The 12,011-nt window shown below is 38.8% G+C and overlaps 1 long non-coding RNA gene across 4 annotated transcripts in view; it reads right to left on the bottom strand.

The window, feature by feature from the left end:
• Positions 1-11,721, bottom strand: part of LOC111748046 (uncharacterized) — a 43,185-nt gene extending 31,464 nt beyond the window's left edge. For 2 of the 4 annotated variants that reach the window (XR_010323298.1, XR_002783975.2), the window contains exon 1: positions 11,269-11,717. This is a non-coding gene — a long non-coding RNA (uncharacterized LOC111748046). Of the gene's footprint in view, positions 1-11,268 lie in introns of all 4 variants that reach the window. The other 2 variants (XR_002783973.2, XR_002783974.2) reach the window with 2 other exon arrangements.
• Between the last annotated feature and the right edge of the window lie 290 nt (positions 11,722-12,011).

The raw sequence follows: 12,011 nt of genomic DNA, 5'->3' as shown, positions 1-12,011 counted from the left end.
GAAAGACCTGAAGAAATGCACAATAGATTTGGCATAATAGCTGGTGACGACAACCTCTCCCTCAATCCCAAAAGGTAAATGGTCTTCTGTTCATGAAAGAAAGGAAATGGGGAGAGATTAGATGTTAGTATATCTCTAAGGAGGGCCTGTAGCCTTTCCCTTAGGAAGGGGGGTGTCAGAAACCCCAAATATTACCTGTATTCCCTCTTCACAGATAAGGCCTAGGGAAATTCCAAGAACTCAAAGAAGATATGCTGAGTGGTGTGGAAATCAAGGAAGAAATGGCGTGTAGGCAGAAATGGCCTCAGACAGCCAAGTAGGGAACCTCATGTCTCACTATGATGAGGGGAGGTAGGAGCCATAAGAATCCAAAGTGTCAGGGTGAGAAGGGACTATCAGGACGGAACCAGGGATAACACAGGAAACATCCAGGAGGAATGCAAACAGGGATCTAAGCTGACACCATGGACAGTCTGGCATCCTAGCTTCATGGATGACGCCAAATGGAGACCCAGAAACCCTAGATTTAGTGGAATTAAGTTTCGACCACCAAGGAGAATGGGAATAATTGGTAGAATTAAGCTGAATTGCTATGGACGAGGCTGCCAGTTCTTCCCCAGAAGGTCATGTCCTTTTCTTCCTGGAAGCATTGCTCAGCCACATTTCTCAGATTCCCCTGTATGGCCACAAGGCTATCTTTCACCCTATGGAATGTGAGCAGAAGTGATGTTTGTCACAAACAAGTTTGGCCCTTAAACACCTCCATAGCCAGTCCTCCATACTCTTCCTCTTCTGGCTGACCGGACAAGCTAGTGATGCCAGGGTGACTTTGAAGGCCACAAGTTGCAGATGGCAGAGCCAACACCATTCTAGGTCCCTGAATCATTCTATGGAAGTCTCCCACCTGCTTTGCATGGTTATTTGAGCAGAAAATAAGTTCCTATTTTGTTGAACCATGACACATTGCGGCCTATTTGTTTCCATAGTGCAATCCACCCTAACCAGTGCAAATGCAGGAAAATAGAGGTACATTTCTTGCACATCTGAGGTGACAGCTTGACATCTTTGCTTTCAAACGCTTTAAAGAGGTCTTTTGCAGCAGATTTGCCCAATGCAATGCGTCATTTGATTTCTTGACTGCCGCTTCCATGAGGGTTGTTACATAGCAGTAGGAAACTAATATACTGAGGTAATAAAATTAAACTAGAAATAAGTAACAAAACGGTAATACGAACATCTCCAAACACTTGGAAAATAACAATGAAACTTAAAATAATCCATGAGTCAAGGGAAATTATAAAATTTTTTGTGATTTTTATTTTATTGTGGTAAAATATATATAACAAAATTTCCCATCTTAATATTTTTTAATGTACAATGCGATGGCATTAATTATTCTCATAATGTTATGCACTTATCACCACTATTTGTTACCAAAACTTTTTTTTAATCACCCCTGTTATGGATTGAATTGTGTCCCCCAAAAATATGTGTATCAATTTGGCTAGGCCATGATTCCCAGTATTGTATGATTGTCTACCATTTCCTCATCTGATGTGATTTTCCTGTGTGTTGTAAATCCTGTTTCTATGATGTTAATGAGATGGGATTAGTGGCAGTTATGTTAATGAGGCAGAACTCAATGTACAAAATTAGATTGTGTCTTAAGCCAATCTCTTTTGAGATATAAAAGAGAGACATGGGGACCTCATACTGCCAAGAAACAAGAGCCAGGAGAATAGCACGTCCTTTGGACCCGGGGTCCCCACACTGAGAATCTCCTCGACCAGGGGAATATTGACGGGAATATTGACGACAAGGATCTTTCTCCAGAGCCGACAGAAAAAGAAAGCCTTCCCCTGGAGCCGACACCCTGAATTTGGACTTGTAGCCTACTAGACTCTGAGACAATAAACTTCTCTCTGTTAAAGCCATCCACTTGTGGTATTTCCTGTTATAGCAGCACTAGATGACTAAGACAATTCCCAAACAAAAACTCTCTACCCGTTAACAATAATTCCCCTTCCTTAGAATGGGAATTCCGGAACACTTAATTGTGCTCATGAGGAATCTGTACATGAATCAAGGTGCAGTCATTCAAACAGAACAAGGGGATACTGTATGGTTTAAAGTCAGGAAAGGTGTACGTCAGGGTTGTATCCTTTCACTGTACCTATTCAATCTGTATGCTGAACAAATAATCCAAGAAGCTGGACTATGTGAAGAAGAACAGGGCATCAGGATTGGAGAAAGATTCATTAAAAACCTGCGTTATGCAGATGACACAACCTTCCTTGCTGAAAGCAAAGAGGACTTGAAGCACTTACTGATGAAGATCAAAGACCACAGCCTTCGGCATGGAACATAAAGAAAAGAAAAATCCTCACAACTGGACCAATAAGCAAGATCATGATAAATGGAGAAAAGATTGAGGTTGTAAAGGGTTTCATTTTACTTGGATGCACAATCGACAGCCATGGAAGCAGCAGCCGAGAAATCAAAAGACACATTGCATTGGGCAAATCTGCTGCACAAGACTTCTTTAAAGTGTTCGAAAGCGAAGATGTCACCTTGAGGACTAAGGTGCGCCTGACCCAAGCCATGGTGTTTTCAATCACCTCATATGCACGTGAAAGCTGGACGATGAATAAGGAAGACCGAAGAATTGACACCTTTGAATTGTGGTGTTGGCAAAGAATATTGAATATGCCATGGACTGCCAAAAGAACGAAAAAAATCTGCCTTGGAAGAAGTACAACCAGAATGCTCCTTGAAGGCAAGGATGGCGAGACTATGTCTCACATACTTTGGACACGTTATCAGGAGGAATCAGTCCCTGAAGAAGGGCATCATGCTTGGTAAAGTGGAGAGTCAGCGAAAAAGAGGAAGACCCTCAATGAGATGGATTAACACAGTGGCTGCAACAATGGACTCAAGAATGGCAACAGTTGCGAGGATGGCACAGTACGGGCACTGTTTCATTCTGTTGTGCATAGGGTGGCTATGAGTCAGAACCCGACTCAATGGCATCTAACAACAACAACCCCTCCCCTCAGCCCCAGTAACCTCTAATCTACACACTGTCTCTATGAATTTGCTTATTCTAGACAATTAATGTCAGTGTAATCATACAATAGGAAACCCTGGTGGCATAGTGGTTAAGTGCTACGGCTGCTAATCAAAGGTTCGGCAGTTCGAATCCACCAGGCGCTCCTTGGAAACTCTATGGGGCAGTTCTAATCTGTCCTATAGGGTCACTATGAGTCGGAATTGACTTGATGGCACTGGGTTTTTTGTTTGTTTGTTTGTTTGTTTGTTTAATCATACAATATTTGACCTTTGGCTCTCACTTATTTTACTTAGCATAATATTTCAAGGTTCATCCATGTTGTAAGCATATATTAGAATTTTATCCCTTTTTATTGTTGAATAATATTCCACTGTATGGATACACTACATTTTGTTCATTCATCTGAGGATGAAAACATCACCTTTTGGCTATTGGGAATAATGCTGCAATAAACATCAGTGTACAACTAGCTCCTTGGGGACCTGCTTTCAAGACTTTTGAATATATTCCTAGGAGTGAGTATAACTGCTGTGTCACATAGTAAATCTATGTTGAACTTTTTTAGGAACTGCCAAACTATATTCCAGGTGGCTGCAACATGTACATCCTTACCAGCAATCATGAGGGTTCCAATTTCTTCACACCCTTACCAATGCTTGTTATTTTCTTAATTTTTTTATAATAGGCATCTCGGTGGGTATAAGGTGGTATTTCTTTATGGCTTTTCTTTGCATGTTCCTAATGACTAATAATGTTGGGCATCTTTTCATGTGCTTATTGGCCATTTGGATATCTTCTTTGGTGAGCTGTCTATTCAAGTTCTTTGCCTATTTTTTAATAGGGTTGTTATTCTTTTTGTAGTTGAGTTATAAGAGTAGTACTTCATATATTCTGGGTATTAAACCCTTATCAGATGGTGTGATTTCCAAATATTTCCTCTATTATTCAAGTTGTCTTTTAACCTATCGATAGGGCTCTGATGCACTTTTTTTTTTAATGAAGTCAGACTTATTTATTTTTTCTTTTGTTGCTCATGCATTTGATATCATATCTAAGATTCCATTGCCAAATCCTGATCTTGAAAATTTACTCCTGTGTCTTAGTTTATGTTTTTAGCTCTTATATTTAGGTCATTGATTCATTTTAGTTAATTTCTGTATATGGTGTGAGGTAGGCATCCAACTTCATTCTTTTGCATGTGGAAATCTAGTTGTCCCAGCACCATTTGTTAAAGACAGTATTGTTTCCTCCATCGACTGGTCCTGGCCCTCTTGTCAAAAATCAGTTGGCTGTAGAATTCTGGGAAGATGGTATGAGCAAGTCTAAGATCCTGACCCACCCACACAAGCACTAACAGAAGCAACTAGAAATCTGTAAGAACTCTGAAAAGTAGACGAAGGATTGCAGAAACTAACTGCACACCAAAACAAGAAAAATACAACTTTTAAACAACAGGAAAACTTCTTTCTCTGCTGTCCCTGCCCCTCCTCTTCCAGCCCAGCAGCCCAGCAGCTGCAGTACAGGCAGACCATGGCTCATGCTTTCAAAGATAGGGCCCAATTTCTGGCTCTGGAGCGAATAGGGCAGATTTTGCTGGCACACTGTTCACAGCTTCCGTTCAGTCTTAAGGGACTGAAGCCTAGGTCTATTCTGATCAAAGCTCATACAGGGCAGAGAAGGGAGTGCTGAAGGCAGTGACCACCTGAGAGTTTTTTGCAGAAATCAGCATTTTCAAAAGCACCATATACATAGGAGACTTGCAAAAGCCACACACATACACACATGATCAATGCTAATACACCGTAATATTCTAATGTTCCAGCTTAAAAAAAAGATCACAAGGTACACAAAGAAACTGGAAATGATGACTCATTGAAAAGAACAAGATGAAGGGAGAGAAAGCATCTCTATGGAAGTCCAGAAAATGGACAGATTAGAAGACTTTAAAATAACAGCATTGAACACATTCAAATAACTAAATGAAAACACAGACAAAGAAATAAAGATAATCAGGAAAATGATATATGAATATGATGGGAATATTAATAAAAAGAAAATCACTATAAAAAGGAACGAAACAAATATTTGAACTGAAAAATGCAACAATGGAAGTGAAAAATTCTCTGAAGGGGTTCGACAGCAGATTTGAGCTGGCAGAAGAAAGAATCAATGGATTAGAGAATAAGGTAATTGAAAATATTGAGTTTGGAGAGTAAAAAATTAAAAAGGATAAAGCTGAGTAAAGCTTAATGGAATTGTGGGACACCATAAAGCAAACTAACATATGCATAACAGGAATCCTAGAATGAAAGAAAAAGGGACAAAAAGGATATTTAAAGAAAAAATGTCAGAAAACTCAAAATTTGGCAAAGAACGTGAATGCACATACACAAAGCTCCACAAACTCTGGGTAGGAAAAACCTAAAAAGATCCACACCAAGAAACACTATAATCAAACTCTCAAACACCAAAGATAATGAGTGAATCCTGAAAGCAGCAAGAGAGAAGAGAACTTTCACATACAATGAATCGTCAGCAAGACTAAGCTCCAATTTCTCCTCAGAAACCTTGGAGGCCAGAAAGCAGTGGAATAACATATTTAAAGTGCTGGGGGAAGAAAACAGAACAGCTAACCAAGAATTCTATATCTGGCAAAAATGTCTTTCAAGAATGAAGGCAAAATTAAGACATTCCCAGATAAACAAAAGTTGAGGGAGCTTGTAATAATTAGACCTACACTACAGAAAATGCTAAAAGGAGTTCTTCAGATAGAACTAAAAAGGATACTAGACAATAATTTGAAGATGTATATAGAAAAGAAAGATCTCCAATAAAGGTAATCTCATGGGCAAATATATGGGCCAAATTTAGGGTATTTGGGTTATAACTTTAGCAGTTACGTACTACATGATTCCAAAAGACAAATACATAAAATATCATTATAAATTTATAATGGGGGCACATAATGTATAAAGACCCCACTGCCATAGAGTCAATTCCGACTCATAGCTGCCCTATAGGGCAGAGTAGAACTGCCCCCATAGGGTTTCCAAGGAGCACCTGGTGGGTTTGAACTGCTGACCTTTTGATAAGCAGTCGAACTCTTAACCACTAAACCACCAGTGTTTAAAGTCAGGAAAGGTGTGTGCCAGGGTTGTATTATTTCACCATACCTATTCAATCTGTATGCTGAGCAAATAATCCAAGAAGCTGGACTATATGAAGAAGAAAGGGGCATCAGGATTGGAGGAAGGCTCATTAACAACCTGCGTTATGCAGATGACACAACTTTGCTTGCTGAAAGTGAAGAGGACTTGAAGCTCTTACTAATGAAGATCAAAGACCACAGCCTTCAGTGTGGATTGCACCTGAACATAAAGAAAACAAAAATCCTCACAACTGGACCAATGAGCAACATCCTGATAAATGGAGAAGAGACTGAAGTTGTAAAGAATTTCATTTTACTTGGATCCACAATCAGCACCCATGCAAGCAGCAGTCAAGAAATCAAAAGATGCATTGCATTGGGTAAATCTGCTGCAAAGGTCCTCTTTAAAGTGTTGAAGTGCAAAGATGTCAACTTGAAGACTAAGGTGCCCCTGACCCAAGCCATGGTATTTTCAATCGCATCATATGCATGTGAACGCTGGACAATGAATAAGGAAGACTGAAGAAGAATTGATGCCTTTGAATTGTGGTGTTGGCAAAGAATATTGAATATACCATGGACTGCCAGAACAACGAATAAATCTCTCTTGGAAGAAGTACAACCAGAATGCTCCTTAGAAGCAAGGATGGCAAGACTGCATCTTACATACTTTGGACATGTTGTCAGGAGAGATCAGTCTCTGGAGAAGGACATCATGCCTGGCAAAGCACAGGGTCAGCGGAAAAGAGGAAGACCCTCAACGAGGTAGATTGACACAGTGGCTGCAACAACGGGCTTAAGCATAACAATGATTGTAAGGATGGTGCAGGACCGGGCAGTGTTTCATTCTGTTGTGCATAGGGTCACTATGAGTCGGGACTGACTCGACGGCACCTAACAACAACAACAACAAACATAAAACTACAGTAATCAAAACAGTCTGAGGGATTGGACTGGACAATGGGTTGGAGAGGGATGCTGGTGAGGAGTGAGCTTCTTGGATCAGGTGGACACTTGAGACTATGTTGGTATCTCCTCCCTGGAGGGGAGATGAGACAGTTGAGGGAGTTAAAAGGCTGGGGAAATGGACACGAAAAGAGAGAGTGGAGGGAGGGAGTGGGCTGACTCATTAGGGAGAGGGCAAATGGAAATATGTAGCAAGGTGTATATAAGTTTTTGTGTGACTGACTTGATTTGTAAACTTTCACTTAAAGCACTATAAAAATTAAAAAAAAAAACAGTCTGGTACTGATATAATAATAGGCAACTAGACCAACTGAACAGAATTGAGAGTCTAGAAATAAACCCATGCATCTACGCCCAGTTGATTTTTGACAACGGTGCTAAGTCCATTCCATGGGGGAAAGAATAATCTCTTCAATAAATGGTGCTGGGACAACAAGACCTCCACGTTCAAAGAATGAAGCTGGACCCATAACTCACATCATATATGAAAACTAATTCAAAGTGTATCGATGACTTAAATGTAAGAACTAAAACCACAGAAGTCTTAGAATGAAGCATAGTTGTAATGCTTCAAGGCCTGATTTGGCAAGAGATTCACGGAGATGACACCAAAAGTTCACGCAACGAAATACAAAATGGACAAATGAGACCTCATCGAAATCTAAAAAGAATCGTGTATCAAAGGACTTTATCAGCAAAATGAAGAGACAGCCTACAGACTGGAGGAAAATATTCAGGAACCATGTATCTAACAAGGGTTTAATACCCAGAATATATAAAGAACTCCTAAAACTCAACAACAAAAAGACAAGCAACTGTACTTTAAAAACAGCAAGGGACTTGAACAGACATTTCACCAAAGATTTTCAAATGGCTAATAAGCGCATGAAAAGGTGCTCAACAGTGTTATTCACCAGGGCAACGCAGTCAAAATTGCAATGCAGTACCACTCTATACCCACAGGGGGTGCCTGTTATTTAAAAAAATTGGAAAATAGTTAAGTGTTGGCAAAAATGTGGAGAAATTGGAATCCTTAGGCATTGGTGTTAAGGTGCAGCCATTCTGGAAAACAGTTGGCAGTCCCTCAAAAAGTTCAACATACAATTTTGTTCTTTGTTCTTTTTTATCAAGATTGTTTTGGATATTTGGGGACTCTTCCAATTTCATATGAATTAGAGAACCAGTTTTTCCATTTCTTCAAAAAAAGGCTGTTGGGATTTTGATAAGAATTACATTGAATCTGCAGATCACTTTGAGAATTATTGCCATCTTAACAATATTAAGTCTTCCAATCCATGAACCTGGGAAGTCCTTCCAGTTATTTAGGTCCTCTTTAAAATCATTCAGCATTGTTTTGTAGTTTTCAACACGTAAGTCTTTCACCTCTTGGGTTAAATTTATTCCTGGATATTTTATTATTTTAAATGATATTGTAAATGGAATTGTCTTCTTAATCTCCTTTTCAGATTAATTATTACCTATTTACAGAAACACAACCAATTTTCATGTTGATCTTGTACCCTGCAACTTTGCTGAATCCATTTGTCGGCTATAGTTGTTTTCTTGTGGATTCATTGGGATTTTCTATATATAGTATCACGTCATCTTCGAATACATATAGTCGCACTTCCTCTTTCCAATTTGGATACCTTTTGATCCTTTTTTTTTTTTTTTTAACCTAACTGCTCTGGCTAGAACTTCCCATACATGCCGAATAGCGATGGTGAAAGCAGGCATCCTTTTCCTGTTGCTGGTCTGAGGGGGAAATCGCTTAGTCTCTCTACACTGAGTATGAAGTTAAAAAAATGTGTGTTTTTCATATATGCCCTATACCACATTGAAGAAATTATAAAATATTTTAAGTTATAAAAAATGAAAATATGACATTCATTATATCAAATAAAAATACATGAGGTGCAGTTAAGGCAGTGCTTAAAGGAAAATGTCTTTAAATTTTTATATTACAAAATATTAAATATTTCAAATCAACAATCTACACTTCCATAGAAAAATAAGAACAAAGCAAACCCAAAGAAAGTAGAAGAAGGAAAGATAAGAATGGAAATCAATAAAATTGAGAAGAGAAAAACAGTTGGGAAAATCAGTGAAACCAAGAGCTGGTTCTTTGAAAAGATCAACGAAATTGATAAACTTCTATCAAGGCTGACAAAATGGAGAAGACACAAATTATGAACATCAGAAATGAAGGGAAGAATATCACTACGGACCCCACAGAAATTAAAGTGAAAATAAGGGACTATCGCAAACAACTCTACACACATAAATTTTACATCTTAGATGAAATGGATCCATTCTTCAAAAAAAAAAAAAACTAGCAAAATTTATACAAGAAGAAAGAAATGACCTGAATAATTTTATATTAAAGAAATTGATTTTATAATTTAAAACTTTCTGTAAAAGAAATCTCCAGACCCAGATAGTTTCACTGGTGAATGACACCAAACATTTCAAGAAGAAATAACATCATTTCTACACAACCTCTTCCAGGAAACAGAAGAAAAAGGAGCATTTTTCAACTCATTTTATGAGACCAGCATTACCGTCACAATAAAATCAGATGAGTACCATGTACAGAATACTACAGACCAATATCTCTCATGAATATAGACACAAAGATCCTCAATGAAATACTGGCAAACCAAAACCAGCGGTATATAAAAATAATAATACACAATCGCCAACTAGGTTTTATCCCAAAAATGCAAAGCTGGTTTAATATTAGAAAATTAATCAATATAATCCAGTGTATTAACTGTCTAAAGAAGGAAACCATATAATCATGTCAACTACTGCAGAAAAAGCATTTGAGAAAATTCAACGTCCATTCATAAAGGAAAAAAAAAAAACCTCCCGGCAAACTATGAATAAAAGAGAATTTCCTCAACCTAATGAAGCGTTAGTATCTACAGAAAACCTGGAGCTAACATTACATGTAATGGTGAAAGGCTGAAGGCTTTCTCCATAAGATTTGGAACAAAACAAGGATGTCCACTCTCACCACTATTATTCAGCATCAGACTGGAAGTCCTAGTCAGCTCAATAAATCAGTAAAAGAAATATAAGACATACAGATTACAAAGGAAAAAGTAAATATTTTCTTATTTGCATATGACATGGTTGTCTACATAGAAAATTCCAAGGAATCTACAAAAAAAGCTCCTAGAACTAATAAAATGAGTTCAGCAAGATCGCTGGCTCCAAGATCAAAATCAAGTACTTGAGTGTAAGTGTAACAAATCATATGTATAATCCGTGTGTTTAAAAGTACAAATGCTGATGAAAGAAATAAAAGAAGACCTAAACGGAGACATTTACCATGTTCATGGACTGGGAGGCTCAACATCTCCCTGAAGTGATACATAGTTTTCACTCAATTCCTGCCAAAATCCCATCAAAACTTTGTATACATAAGCAAGCATATTCTAAAATGTATATGAAAAGGCACAGGAACAATAGTCAAAACAATTCTGAAAAGAAAGAATAAAGTTGGGAGACTCACACTACCCAATTTTAAGAATTAACTATAAAGCTACAGTAATAAGACTAATATTGGTGAAGGAAGGGATAGACATATAGATCAACAGAACAGATAAGGAGTGCAGAAATAGACCCACATAAATATGGCCAATTTTCTTTCAAAAGCAGTGCAAAGACAATATATTGGAGAAAGGATCGTCTTGTTTTGTAACGGTGTTAGAACAACTGGACAGCCGTATGTAAAAAAAAAAAGAAATTAATCTCAACCTAAACCTCACTTTACACATTTGAGTTACATATTAACTCAAAATGGATCGGAAATCTAAAAAGTATAAAACTTTCAAACGAAAATACAGATCTTCCTTAGACATATTTAGATTAAAAACTTCTGCTCTGCAAAAGTCACTGTTCAGAAAATAAAGATAAGCTACAGACTAAGAGAAAATATTTGCAAATCACCTATCTGACAAAGGTTTGTACGCAAAATATATAAAAGATCTTCAAAACTCAATAAAAAAAACCGAATAAAAAAATGGAAGAAAGACTGGAACAGACGTTTTACCAAGAGGATATAGAGACGGCATACCAGCACGTGAAACAATGTCAGTACTGACGAAGATCGCCCTCCACGGTGGAAGACCCCGGCTCCTTGACCGTGCTCAAGGTGCCTGATGCAGCCCAAGACACGCAGACCCACACCGCTCTTGCCTCAAGTTGTGTTTTCCTCTTCAAGGGGCTCAGGAGGCACCTTTAAGCTAAGAAGTACAGGAAGGTGAGGAGCTATTTACAAGCCGGCTTTGAGGGTGGAACCAGGAATTCCCGAATTGGCCAATCACTGGCAAAAACAGGAAGGGGAATTCCATCCCATCAGCCAGCAGCCGGAAGAGCATTGGCTCCCCGCCTCATTATAAACACCCTCCAATCAGCCAATAGAATTAGAAGGATAAGCTGGGAGGCGGGGTCTGCCTGGTCTCCATGGTAATCTCAGATGGGTTGTGAGCTAGGGAGTAGTTCTATGAGGCCGCGGTAGTGCCAGATCCAGGCGCCTGAATGGGGGTGTCTCAGGTGGGCAGGGAGGGAATTTATGGGGGTGCAGAATGGGAAGGAGAGGGTAAAAGGGTGCAGAGCGGGAATGATGGGGACAGGGGGTATATATCATAAAGGGACAGAGAGAATGTTATAGGTGGACAGAGAAGAATTTAGAGGAGGCACAGGGGATTAGAGGAGTGAGGTTGTTATAAATTGGTGGAGAAGGTGTTCAAAAGGTCAGGAAACTGATTTCAGGAGCAACAGAGACAGAGAAGGTGTTAGAAGGCAGACAGGGCGGAG

This window comes from Loxodonta africana, chromosome 11 (assembly GCF_030014295.1).
Source record: "Loxodonta africana isolate mLoxAfr1 chromosome 11, mLoxAfr1.hap2, whole genome shotgun sequence".
NCBI lineage: Eukaryota > Metazoa > Chordata > Mammalia > Proboscidea > Elephantidae > Loxodonta > Loxodonta africana.
Note: the sequence above shows the minus strand (reverse complement) of the source record. Positions and strands in the feature narration are given on the sequence as shown.